Source organism: Felis catus, chromosome B1 (genome assembly GCF_018350175.1).
Source record: "Felis catus isolate Fca126 chromosome B1, F.catus_Fca126_mat1.0, whole genome shotgun sequence".
Taxonomy (NCBI): domain Eukaryota; kingdom Metazoa; phylum Chordata; class Mammalia; order Carnivora; family Felidae; genus Felis; species Felis catus.
The window spans coordinates 111,412,142-111,425,088 of NC_058371.1; the positions used below are offsets into that span (position 1 = coordinate 111,412,142).

The 12,947-nt window shown below is 36.5% G+C and overlaps 1 long non-coding RNA gene across 2 annotated transcripts in view; it reads left to right on the plus strand.

Annotated features, from left to right (window-relative positions):
- The first annotated feature begins 765 nt into the window (after positions 1–765).
- The window catches only part of LOC109499021, a 244,146-nt gene continuing 231,964 nt past the window's right edge, over positions 766–12,947 (plus strand). For both annotated transcript variants that reach the window (XR_006596860.1, XR_002156126.3), the window contains exons 1-2: positions 766–1,370; positions 8,446–8,503. This is a non-coding gene — a long non-coding RNA (uncharacterized LOC109499021). The remainder of the gene's footprint in view (positions 1,371–8,445; positions 8,504–12,947) is intronic.

Genomic DNA, 12,947 nt, shown 5'->3' on the forward strand with positions numbered 1-12,947 from the left:
AAGATAATCCCGATCAAGGCAGAAAAATGCTATAAAATGACTTAAAAATTTTTTTTAAACATTTATTTATTTTTGAGACAGAGAGAGACAGAGCATGAACGGGGGAGGGTCAGAGAGAGAGGGAGACACAGAATCTGAAACAGGCTCCAGGCTCTGAGCTGTCAGCACAGAGCCCGACGCGGGGCCCGAACTCACAGACTGCGAGATCATGACCTGAGCTGAAGTCAGCCACTTAACCGACTGAGCCACCCAGGTGCCCCTAAAATGACTTTAGTAGAAAATAAATCAAGGCTGACAGTTTCAACCTATTTGGTAATAGGTTGAAAACTATTACCAAAATAGTTGAAATAGTTGAAAACAACTGCAAAACTTTCATTTCATTAGTTATTCCTTAGAAATTCTAAGGAAGTGCAGTGTATTTACAAATGATAACCATCAACACATAAGAAGTTCTTGCTGGGCCAATCGCCTGTCAGGCTTTGCAGGGGCTAACCATGAATGACTGGATGAGAGAAAGCCACTGAGGATGGATTCTTTTGGGACATTTAATTATAATGAACTTTATGCAGCTCTTTTTTTTTTTTTTCCTTTTCAGTTCCATTGCTAGCTCATGAGCATAGTCATTGGGACAATGCATGTTGATATAGTTTCAGAGAGGAGATTTCTGATTTTTCAGAGCTAAAACAAAAATCAGAAATTGCTTTCTATTGGTTGCACTAGGCACTACAGATACAGAGAATAAGACAAACCCCCTGCTTTCAAGCAATTCTCAGCTTAAGCTCATTTGAGTCATTACCATGGACACAGACATTTGTATTAGGAATGTTTTATTGAGCAGTGTCAACCAGTGAGGACCGTGGGATATCACTGGAAAATACCCATTTAGGAGAATACCTTGCGGACTCTTTTAGCTCCTCTGTTCTTTGTTAACACCTGAAACAAAATGAATTTATGTACTTACTATCTTGTCATTTTGTGATACATAACAGTGAAGGAAAGGCCATGAGGAACTAGCCTAGTTCCAAGGCCTTGTAAACCATAGTCAATTTGATGTAGCTGTCCATACACAGTGGTTGTGAGTCACGGTTAAGTGATTGTGACATGTCTGAAAGGCAAACTTATGTCACAGAAAAGAAGAGCTCTCTGGATAGGTGGTTACATATAGCTTTTGTAAAGACATTTGGAAACTTTGATCTGGAAGAGACCACATCACAGAGAAACTGTTATTGTCTGAAAGCACACTGGTGATAAAAACCTTTCAGTACCTATCTAAACTAAATCTTATATGTGCTCATATTGCCACCTTTTTTTTTGTGATTACCGGAGCTAATATTCTAATTGTGTGCCTATGAAACATGGCAGACATAAGGGTAAGTAGATATCTAGAAGTCCTGAGAAGGTTCATACTTCTCTAACATTTTATCTTATTTCCAATATTCACTGTAACTATGATATCAATATCAGTAAATTTCACTTTGAGTTTTCATGTTATAATTCCATTGTCTTCTCATAAGACCACAAAAATAATGGAAGTCAAAAACAATACATTTAAGAAAGCTGAAAGGAAAGATGTTCATTTATTTTACATAAAGTACATTAGTATTCTCCATGGCCTACCTTCCAACTTTCCAGAGTTAATTCTTGCCATGTCTCAATGTCTCAATTATTTTCTTTTTTATTCACCCAAGCCAACCAATTGACAACGGTTTCCTAATGTTCTAATTCCTCCTAATTGGTGTACATGCTGCATCTCACTGTGCTCCTTGTGTGCTTTTTAATATCCACAACAGCCTAGAGGACATTACCAGAAAGAAAACTACATTGCTATTGGCCCAGTTAGTGTCATGGAGACCAAATTCATTTTTCCTTCTGGTTCTGTTCCTTTTTTCTTCTTTGCCCACACTTCCCTGGGCCTTCTTGACTCACCTACCTTGTGATATTGGATTCTCGGGGAAGCAGATATGGAGACCAAGTAGAAGTGCCAAAGGGGAAGGAAAGAAGGAAAGAGGCAGAAATGGACAAGGGGAAGCTATCCAACTGTGATGCTGACCTGATGAAGCTCAACAGACAGGTCTGGAGCAGCAAGTGCCCTTAGAGGATCCTATATTGGATGAAAATGGCCAGCTTCCTATATCCCTATTTGGGTCAGGCATTGGTTAGATTGTCTTCCTCTGTCCTCAGATAAGAGTGACCTCAGCTGGAAAGCTGGGATAGCCCCTGGTATAGTTAATGGCTGGAGGCTGTCAGTCTTACATTCCATAGCTTGCAGCCAGGAAGCCTGTCCCTTCTTGAAGAGGAGTATCTCTCTTTGCCACATCCTGCTCCTAGGATCTCAGTCCCACGTCTGACATGCAGCAAAGTACTCAAGGTCACCAATTTCTGATTCCATTGGGGGATATTTTCCTCCTCAATTTATTAGAAAGAGGCCTTAGGTTTTTCAGATTCAAGATAGTAAGAATAAATAACCCTTTCTCCAGTTGATTTTAAGAATCCCTCATAATGAGACCTTGTTGGCAGTCTGAAGGCTCTATGTTTTTACTATGTCTCCTTGATCTCTAAACTACTGTAAGAAGAAAAGAATGAGGAAGAAGAACGATTCAGATCAAAGGGCACGTTCTTTGTGGAGGTTTTCCCAACACCCTCCTCTAGGCTGAATTCGCTGTTTTTCAACTGTACTTGCACTGGCTGCTGTGAATGCCTCAGTTATAGCACTTAGCATATTGTGTTCTAGTAGTTGACTGTCTTGTCTGTTCCTTCATTAGACTGGACACTTTTTATTTAATTTTTTTTAACATTTATTTATTTTTGAGACAGAGAGAGACAGAGCATGAACGGGGGAGGGTCAGAGAGACGGAGACACAGAATCTGAAACAGGCTCCAGGCTCTGAGCTGTCAGCACAGAGCCCGACACGGGGCTCAAACTCACAGAGGGCAAGATCATGACCTGAGCCGAAGTCGGCCGCTTAACCGACTGAGTCACCCAGGCGCCCCATAACTGGACACTTTTTAAGGGCAAGAAAATTCCTTGTCCCTCTACTGTCTCTAACTCTTAGGCTTGTAATAGATGCTTTGGATTTGAACTCTTGTGGTGCGACAGCAGTCCCAAACCCACTGTGATACAAAGCTGTATTTTCATTAGATTTCCAGATGGTTGAAAAATATACTCAATGCTTTATCAAACACTTTATAAAATGTTTATAATATACACTTACCAAATTCAGAAAAATACCGAATAGCTTTTAGAAGAAAATAAAACTTTATAATTATACAATCTCAATATAATTAATATTGATGTTTTGTTTCCTTTGTGTTTTTTTGTGATTTAGAATTTTATAAGTTGATATATGTACTTTTGCACCTAATATTATATTTAAAGCATTTACCATGTCATTTAATATTATTAAAAGTTATTTAATTATTTTTCTGTTATCGGAAATTAGGTAGTTTCCAATATTTGCTTTTATGGATAACCTGTCATGAACTTCTTTCAAAATAAATCTTGATTCTAACCTGTGACTATTTCCTTCAGGTTAAGCAGTAATATATTTGTTAATATTTGTACGTGTTGTTGAACTATTTTCCAGAGAGTTTATACCAGTTTATCCTTCCCTATAAGTATGTGTGTGAAGTCCTTCTCACCACACTCATGGCAGCACTATTATCTTTAAAACAGGACAACTTAAACAACATAAACAATGGTTCTTTCTGTTTTAATGGGGATTTCTCTAAGTCCAGCTAGCTAAATCTAAATATAAAAGTTTTTATATTTTATTTTATATTTCATATTTTATTTCATATTTTATTAGTCACTTATATGCTACCTTCTCTAATTTTTATATTCATAGTATTTGTTCATTATTATGAGTTTGAGTGAGTTTTTAATGTATTGAGTGAGTTTTTTAAGTACTATTAAATATGTTTGTCATTGTTGATATAAACAATATTCTCAGTTTGAATTGTCTTACAATTTTATAAGATTCTGCTCTTCAGAGAGCCTCAAATTTTATCTAGATAAATTTAACCAGCACTTCTTAATCTATTTATTTCTATATTTAGAAAGTGCTTATTCACTACAAGATCAGTTCATCATTATTCCCATCTGTTTTCTGCTTTTATTTTAAAATAAAATTTATTTTAATGGATGGTAGTTTAAAACTGTGATCCAACTTAATATGTTCCTCAAAAGTATAATTTCCCCAAAACCTTTCAGTAATTCATCTATATACATTGGTTTACAATGCTTCTTTTCCATCTATTATGATCTTTTTTTATTTTATTGGTTTTAAGATAGTCTCTAATATTCTGCTGATTTATTTGCCCATTCTTGAAACAATATTTACAAATGTTTTATGGATGCTTGAAAAGAAGGCACATTCACAGTTAGTGGGAAACATCCATCCATCCACCCAGATATTCCACGTTTGTTTGAGATCAATCCAAACACCTTTAGAAATAAAGTGAGTGATATGAATGTGCCCAAAGGCCAAGTGTAATTCATTAGGAAGTGGTTTCAATGAGGTTGGTGGGGAGAGCACATGCCTGGCCTAGAGACACAAAGTCAAATATTAAAAAAAATATATTTTACTGATGCAATTCCTCAGTTCAAGTATGTTTATAGAATGAATTTGGCTTCTTGTCTCTACATTCACAAACTCCAGTATGCCTAATTATGTTGGGAGGGGGAACTTTTTTCAAAACAAACCAAAACAAAATAAAACAATTGTAACAGCCTTTACCTTCTGAGTGAGAGGAGGCAATAATGAGGTATGTATTTTATTGGGAAAACAGATTGTGATGGGAGGAGAAAGGAAAGCTTGAACTTTCAAGGCTTCTATGAATTCTTCTATGTTAAACTCAAACTATTGGGTCATTTGCTTATCAGAGTATATGATCTAATCTTTGGATTTTTGAAAAGCTAAATTACTGCGCAAATAGTGGTGAGGCTTGGGGCTGGCACTTAGGGGAATGGAGGGAGAAATTAGACATCTTGTCTTTGCTGAGAAGTAAAATGATGAGAAGTTTGTGCCAATATGTATTTAGGTTTAAATACTACTTTACAAATAAACAAATTGCTAAATAAAGGGAAAAAATTCCATTGGTTCCAGATGAGATAACCTAGGACACCAAGCCATTTACCATAATATGAATACATGGCAGGGAAGGGACCAGGAAGTACAGACTTGATCACCTGGGCCAGAGAACAGTCACAGGATAAGGTGGAGAATTCACACATGAGGAAGGTCCATGAGAGATCAACTCTTTTCAATGCCTTTCATTCAGAGAGGCCACTATCAGCATCCAGAAGAGTGGCATGAACTGGAATAAACTAACAGAGGTTCTGTCACAGTGAGGGAACATTGAAAGGGATTTGTGAGGAGAGAGGAAAAAGGCAATAAAGGAGGAAGGTTTGGGTTTGTTTTTGTTTTGTGTAAATCCAAATAAGCACTGTTTATTAAGAGGTGGATCTCAACTGGATGGAGTACAAACATGAAATTTTATTTTTCTCTAATCAGGGCTTTCAACATTTATCAAATTCTTCACTTCATTCTTTAAGAGTATCATAGACACATTCCATAACCTTTGGACACTCTCCGATTTAAAAACTCAACCCAATCAAGTTTAAAGATCCCTTCATACTTGATCTAAAATTTTGCTTCACCACATCACTTCTTAAAGTCATGATTCATGGGTCTTTCAGTGGGAGATTAACACGAGCGGTTCTTGTACCCCCTTATTTCACCCTCTCATCTAGACAAGTGGAAAAATGGACTGAAAAGTTATCTGTTTTAACCAGGTAGAGTTGTGCTTCCCTCTTTGTTGGCTTCTGCTGGTTTATGCTGCTCCTCAGGTTAATCCTGACAGGCTGGTGATGGTGGCCTTTCCGTGTGAAAGGCATTCTCTCAGTGGAGGCGCACGTGTGAGTTCTTTACACCATCCTATGAGATCTTCCTGTAGTTCATTTCTCTGGCATGGAGCATCTTCTCTTGCATACACACTTCTAATTTCTTCTACCCAGTTCCCATCCACAGTGGTATACATTATAGACTCTCCATGCTGTAGTCCCTTAACCTGGAGGGCAGCCTTCTTGGATGAGGTACTGGCTAAAAGATCTCAAGATTAGTTCCTTTTCTGGTGTCCCTTGGATCTATAAGAATTCATACACCCTTAGAAGAGCAAATGATGTCTTTGCTATTCTATTGTTATCATCTCTCTTTAATTTGTAGGGGCAAGTCATCAAGTCTTGGCAGATAGTCATTCCCCCAATGCAAGGCCAACTTGCTCATTCTGGAGGGACTAAATATTTCTATTCAACAGTTTCTGAGAGAATCCCCTCCTGGAATCTTGACTTGAGTGCTGTGGAAGTGCATTTTCCCATGAATACTACATATACCAAAAGCCCAATGACTTCAACAGTCTTTCCTTCTTTCTCTCAAGTCAACTCCTTATATAGGTGGTTGGGGTATGGTGTGGTGGGGATGGGGCCTGGATGAGGATAGTAGGCTGATTTTTCTGTTTTTCATTAGATCTTGTGGGAGATACTGATGCCCAGAGCCTCTCTTTATGATGTGATATAATAGCTTCTCTTTGTCCTCAAATTTGAACTCTAGTAAGGTTAGTATACGTAACAAATTAATAGATTATACAGTTGCATATCCATGTTGCCTGAACAGTTCCACTCAATATTGTTGCATGGAGAAAATCATGCACTAGAATAAGGCAGAATATTGTATTCCTGTGGTCTGTGTCGAATCCAAGCAGTGGAATCATCTTGTTGTTTAGTGTTCTTGCCCTGCTCTTATTTCTGCCCTGGAGGGTTAAGCTGGTTCTTTTGGGAGGGAGTAAAAAAAAAAAAAATCTTTGTTTACGCATTAAATACAGAGCTTTCTAGAGTATATGCTGTGTTGTGCTGATAAATGTGACCTCGAAATAAGCAAACAAAAAATCAAGAACAGAACAAAACAAAACAGAAAATCACAGGAAAAAACCCCAAACTGAAACAAAAACAATGATATTTGTAGTGTTTTCCAACTTCCAAGGTGTAAATACTTACACTATGTGGATTTCGACCTCTGGATATGAAGTCAGTAAATGGGGAGTAGGAAAGAAATCCACATAATTGTCTTAAAAATTTTTTTTTGAATATTTATTTTTGAGAGAGAGAAAGAGACAGAATATGAGTGGGGAAGGGACAGAGAGAGAGAGAGAGAGAGAGAGGCACAGAATCCGAAGCAGGCTTCAGGCTTTGAGCTGACAGCCCAGAGCCCGAAGGGGGGCTCAAACTCAGGAATTGAGATCATGACCTGAGCCAAAGTTGGACACTTAACCAACTGAGCCACCCAGGCACCCCTCACATAAATGTCCCTTGTGAGCCAGTACAAGCTGGCTGTAGTGCATCATTATTTATTAGGTATTACTTTACAGAGCATGATGGAAATTACGTTGATATTGTAACCCTTCTGATACGTTCTACCTGAGCTAATTGTTGGAGCTATCTTAGAGAGAGAGAGAGAGAGAGAGAGAGAGAGAGAGTTATTTTCTGAGATAAGGCAAAATGAAGTAGACCTGAAAACAGAGCAACAGGGAAATGTTTGGGCACTTTTCCTGGGGGAAGCAGAGCTATGTGACAAGGGAAGAAGCTAGATTTACTAGAAAAGTGGGTGAAATTCACAGTGGTGGGATAGCCAAACTCTAATGACTTTTAAGAACAGGCTGTCTAGTATAAATAGTCTGCTCATCAGGGTTGTAATTCTACTTTACTGCCCCAAACTTTCACTTACATTGACCATACATACAAAAAGGCCTGTGTGAGTTGTTGTTAGATAAATGAAGAAAGGGGTCTGTGTACCATGTCTGGGCCAATGCACAGTGAATAAAGTAGAATGAAACAGAAGGCAAGAATCTGATGAGGTTGAGAGGGCAAGAACAAGGCTGGAGGGAATTTTGAGAAGGGAAGACATGGGAATTCCCAGAAGTGGTGGGGAGGAACTTTTGCCTGATGTGTAATGGGGGTGTTTACCAATTTTATTTTTGACAGAAAGATGACCTTAGCTGACATCTGGATATCATTTAGTCTAGTGTTAAAAATAATTGTGACCTTATTTTAATTTATTTGATCTGCCAAAGGTTGTTATTTTTTACTATAACTGTGTTTCTGTCATTTACTCATATATTTAACAGTCTTATTTCATACACGTTTTCGTTATAGTGTTTGAGGCATTAAAATTCATGGCTATTACAACTTATTTGTGGATTATCAAGGCAAATTTTCCTGTTGTTTACCCAAGAACATGATGTGCTTTTTCATTTGTTCAGATCCTATGTATCTCGCAGGCAATTTAAAAGTATTTCTTTCTAGATCTTACATTTTTCTTCTTAAACATTCCTATGTGTAATAGAGACTGCTAATTGTCCCCTAATATTATTTCTCCTCTTGTTTCCCTGCAGTGGAAGCCCTGAATTTTAGCTGGCACATGTCTGCCTCATTTCACAGCCTCCATTGCAGGTAAGCCTGGCCACTGACCAAGTTTTGGACAAAGGGATGTAAGTGGAAGTGGTATATGCAATTTTGAGGAGTGTTTTTTAAGTGGGAAGGTATGTTCTCCTTTCTCTTTCTTGTGGTGAGAATGGGACACTATGGTTAGAGCAGAAACCAGGAAGGAGCCCAAGACTCTTAGTGATCTGTGGAACAGCTGTTCTAGTCTTGGACCCCTGACCACTGGACTTTGCACATGAAACAATAACCACTTGTGTGTCTAAGACACTGAGTTTTATGCTGCGTATAGCTGAACCTAATTGTAATTTATTTGCTAAGCTTTAAAAAAATATTGTAAATGCAATATTTTCCTGATTATATCTTCTGATTATTATTTTTACATACACAATGTATTGATATATTCACTTTGTATCTTACTATGTGACTGAATTTTCACATTGTAGTAGTTAGGAAACAAGGATGGAACACAGAAGAAAAAGGAGGCACTGGTTTATGTGATTGCTTTAGCAGTTAAAGATATGAGGGGGTCAGTGTTTCTTATAACAATAGTGGAGATGATATGCAGTTGTTAACTGCTACAGAAGTTTCACTAGACAAGAATGACAGGTTCAGGGCAGCCAACTACCAAGGTACATCATGAAGACTAAAGAGCTTACAGAGTAGCATTTAAAGAGTGCCTCATCTCCTGCAACCAGAGAGCCACCTGTGCTGAAAATTAGGCCTGAAGTTTGATTGTGAGACTGGCACAGTTACAAGAGACTGGATTCATAGTCCCAGCTAGTATCCCCTGGTAAAGACAAAATTGTGGAATGGGGACATTTGGGTAGATGCTCTTGAGAACCACAAACCCACAGATTCCCGTGAATCCCCCAGTCTGGCTAACTCACCTCCCCCTTGTTAGAGGACAGTAGTGTCCTGCTGCATGGAGGCAAAAACCTTATCTGAAATATATTTCTTGAAAAAGATGTTTATTCTCCTCAGGATCTTTCACTACATACATATATACATACAATTTATTTATTTATTTATTTATTTATTTATTCATTCATTCATTCATTCATTCATTCATTTATTTATAAGCTTATGGAGCCAGGCCTCAACATGGTCTTTCTATGGAACTACTACCTCTTCAGGAGACATATATGTAGGCTATGGCTCATATTTACTAGTGGGAATCAGAATGAAAACAAGCAAACAAAAAAATATATTGGGATGGATCTTTAAGATGCTCAGTTAGGAGGGGCAGAATATAAAGCTGAGTAGGATCAAGGTTTGCCTTTTATTTTTTTTTCTCCTCTTTCCATCAATGTAACTTTTTTGTTATATGTGTCATTTGGTTTTACTTTTGGAATCTAGATCTTAGGTTTCAGGTGTTCATGATGATTGGATTTTGCGAGGCGTGCTATACCTGGATGATGGGAAAATGAAGAAAGGAGATTACTTCTGTATTGGAAGAGCTGTGATAGAGGCATTACTGAGTTGGTGGTCTAATGAAGGCAAAGGCTGAATAAGTGAGGTGGAAAGAGAAGAAGTTGTGGTGAGAAAGTGGCTATGACTCAATGTTTTTGGAGATGAAGCAATCATGGATTGTGACAGGGCTGGATGCCAATCTGGTGTGGGTATCCAAGTTGGAAGTGGAAGAGAAGGTTACATGGAACCTGTAAGCCAGGAAACTGAAGGACTGGGTTTGTTGGAACAGCAAAGTTCTTCAGGCAGATGATAGGATTTAACATGGAGAGAAAACTTGGTCGGATGATAAGGACCTTCACTTCATTTTGATGACACTAACAAGAATGGAGTGGAGAGTATAATAAAATTGCATGAGCCTTAAAGAGCAGGTTTTATATGACAGGAGTGGAGGTAGGAATGGTCTGAAGACAAAGGTACATTCCTTAGAGTTCTGAATTCTGTAGAAAGATAGTGGCAGAAAAAAGATTTTCTTCCAGTGTTCTTTGGGGTAGGAAAATAGTTTTTTCTCCATCCAGTCAGATCAGTCATATTGTTTATAGAAATTACTCTGAAATGCCAGCAATATCAGTTCTGGAAATATGAACAGATTTCAAATGTAAAGTTGTGAGAAGCCAATTCATAGAGTCACCAACTAACTCACTGCCATTTTAAATGGAAGTTTAAATAAAATCTTTATTATATATGTCAGTACATTGTATATGTGTGTGTGTGTGTGTGTGTGTGTGTGTGTGTGTGTGTGTGAATGGGAAGCTGTATTGAGTTTATATAAATTTTATGATTTTATAATATTCTTCAGCTATTAATGGCTTAAGACAAAGTATTGCCAACGTAACTGGACAACTTAATAAAAAATTCAAAGCCGTTATTTTAACACAAATCTCGTTATTCAAAATGACCAATTCGTTCATTTCATTACTGATTTAACAGCACAGTTTTTTGGCCTTTCAAAGTTTTCCATGACAGCTGTTTTCTTTTATTTGTTTCTATTTTTGCCTGTTACGCCATAGAAAACAATAAACAGAAAATTCTAAAACAGATGGCTACTATTGTATTTTGTAGTTTATTTTGAAAATATGCAACCCAAAACATCTGCCATAATCTGGAACTAATTTTCAGAAAATGATTTTGACTTAATGTTTAATGTGGATCCAATTGTAAATGATAATGGTATACACAGTGACTAGACAGACACTAAGGTGAGCATTTTGCTTCTGTGGAAGCATTTGATGAAGTTACTAAGGTTTTATTTTATTTTTTAGTTAAATTCTACTCTTGTATCAATAATCTACTGAACTTCAATTTAGTCTTTGTACTTACATTTGTTTTCTTTCCATCAAATCTCTACATTCGCTCCGGTTTTCACACCAAATCATACTTCGTTTTATAGGTCTAGACATGCTAGAAGGCAAAGACCCCTATTATTTTGAAATTAGCCCCACCGTCCTATTATTTAATGTATGGACCTCATTGAGATAATTAGGAAGTATATTTAAATAAATATCTGCTTCCAAGTTTACTTATTAACAAAATGCATGTTTTTCTAGGATTATCATGAGAACAGTGGATATATTTTAGATATTTTCTAGGCCATCATTTTATCACTTTGAGGTTTAACGTTCTCTATTGGTATTCTAGAAAACAGAGAGCTTGCAAATCAGAGAAAGGTGACTTGCTCATTCTTCTCAGAAAAAAATGGAAATGCTGAAGAGATATTTAGTTAGGATTCTAGCAAATAGGTACCTGTGTTAAATTAATGTAGTTCATCTAACAACTCTATGCATCACATATTATATGTGCCATGTTTTGATATATATAGTTTTTTGATATTTTAAATTAATCGATTCTTTTAGCAAATATTTATTGAAATCTTACTGTGTTTCAGACACCACCTAGATGTTGGATGTGAACAAACCAGACAAAGTTGTATTCAAATGGGAAGATGGATAATAAATAAAAGTACACATAGTATAATTTTAGAAAATCACAAATGCTGAGGAGAGGAAACATCATAGCAAGGGAATAGAAAATGACTGATGGATGGAGATAGGGGCATGTTAGATATATTATTTCTTCATTTCAAAACACTTAGATCAAATCTGTGTTATTCACTGCATAAGAATTTATAGACATTTTAAAGATCTTAAATATTTATGTCTGCAATTGATATAAAAGTACTAACACTTCCTTTTTTCCCCTCTGATCATTATCATTTGCAATCCTTACCTAGAATTTTAAATTTGCAAGTTATGCATTTTTTTTTCCTTTTGTAACCATCTTAGGTAGCTCAGTAAGGGGGGAAAACAGTTGCAGTTAGTGCACGAGAAAGCTTAATGAAAATAGAAATAAATGAAAATAGAATTAAAATCTCATGTTCAGATATTGAATAAAGAGTGTAATACATAGATCTTTAGGAGAACTGGATTTTAAGTTACAGCTTTTATTTATTGATTTACATTTAAAATGCATGCGTCTTGTTTGCCTCATCTGCAAATGAAGACAGAACATTTTCTAAATTTGAAGACTGATGCTTGAATAATAAAATTAACTCAAGAAAATTTCAGATCTAATAATTTTGATGCTATGAAAAATCAAATTTATTATTAATGTTCTAAATAATAATGATATGTTTTGAGACTTGGAAAAAATCAAATTTGTAAATACCACTGTACTATCTTTAATCAGATTTCAATCTTTTTGTTTGTTTTGCCTATAGCACAAGGTGGACTTATGTCCTGTATCTGAATGAACTAGCATCCAATATACTCTTACAATTCCAAACATCGATTATCTGTCAAAGAACCATCACCTTTAGTTTTCTTTACTTAAATTAGCATTAGCCTCTGATTTTTATGGGGATGCTTTTCCCAAAGAAAAGAAACTGCTTATAACCCTAAACACAAAAGAAACAGGGGACAAAATGCATTAGTTTTGTTGAATCCACTTGGCTTCTTGTGACCACCTCCTTTATAGTGCTCACAAACCA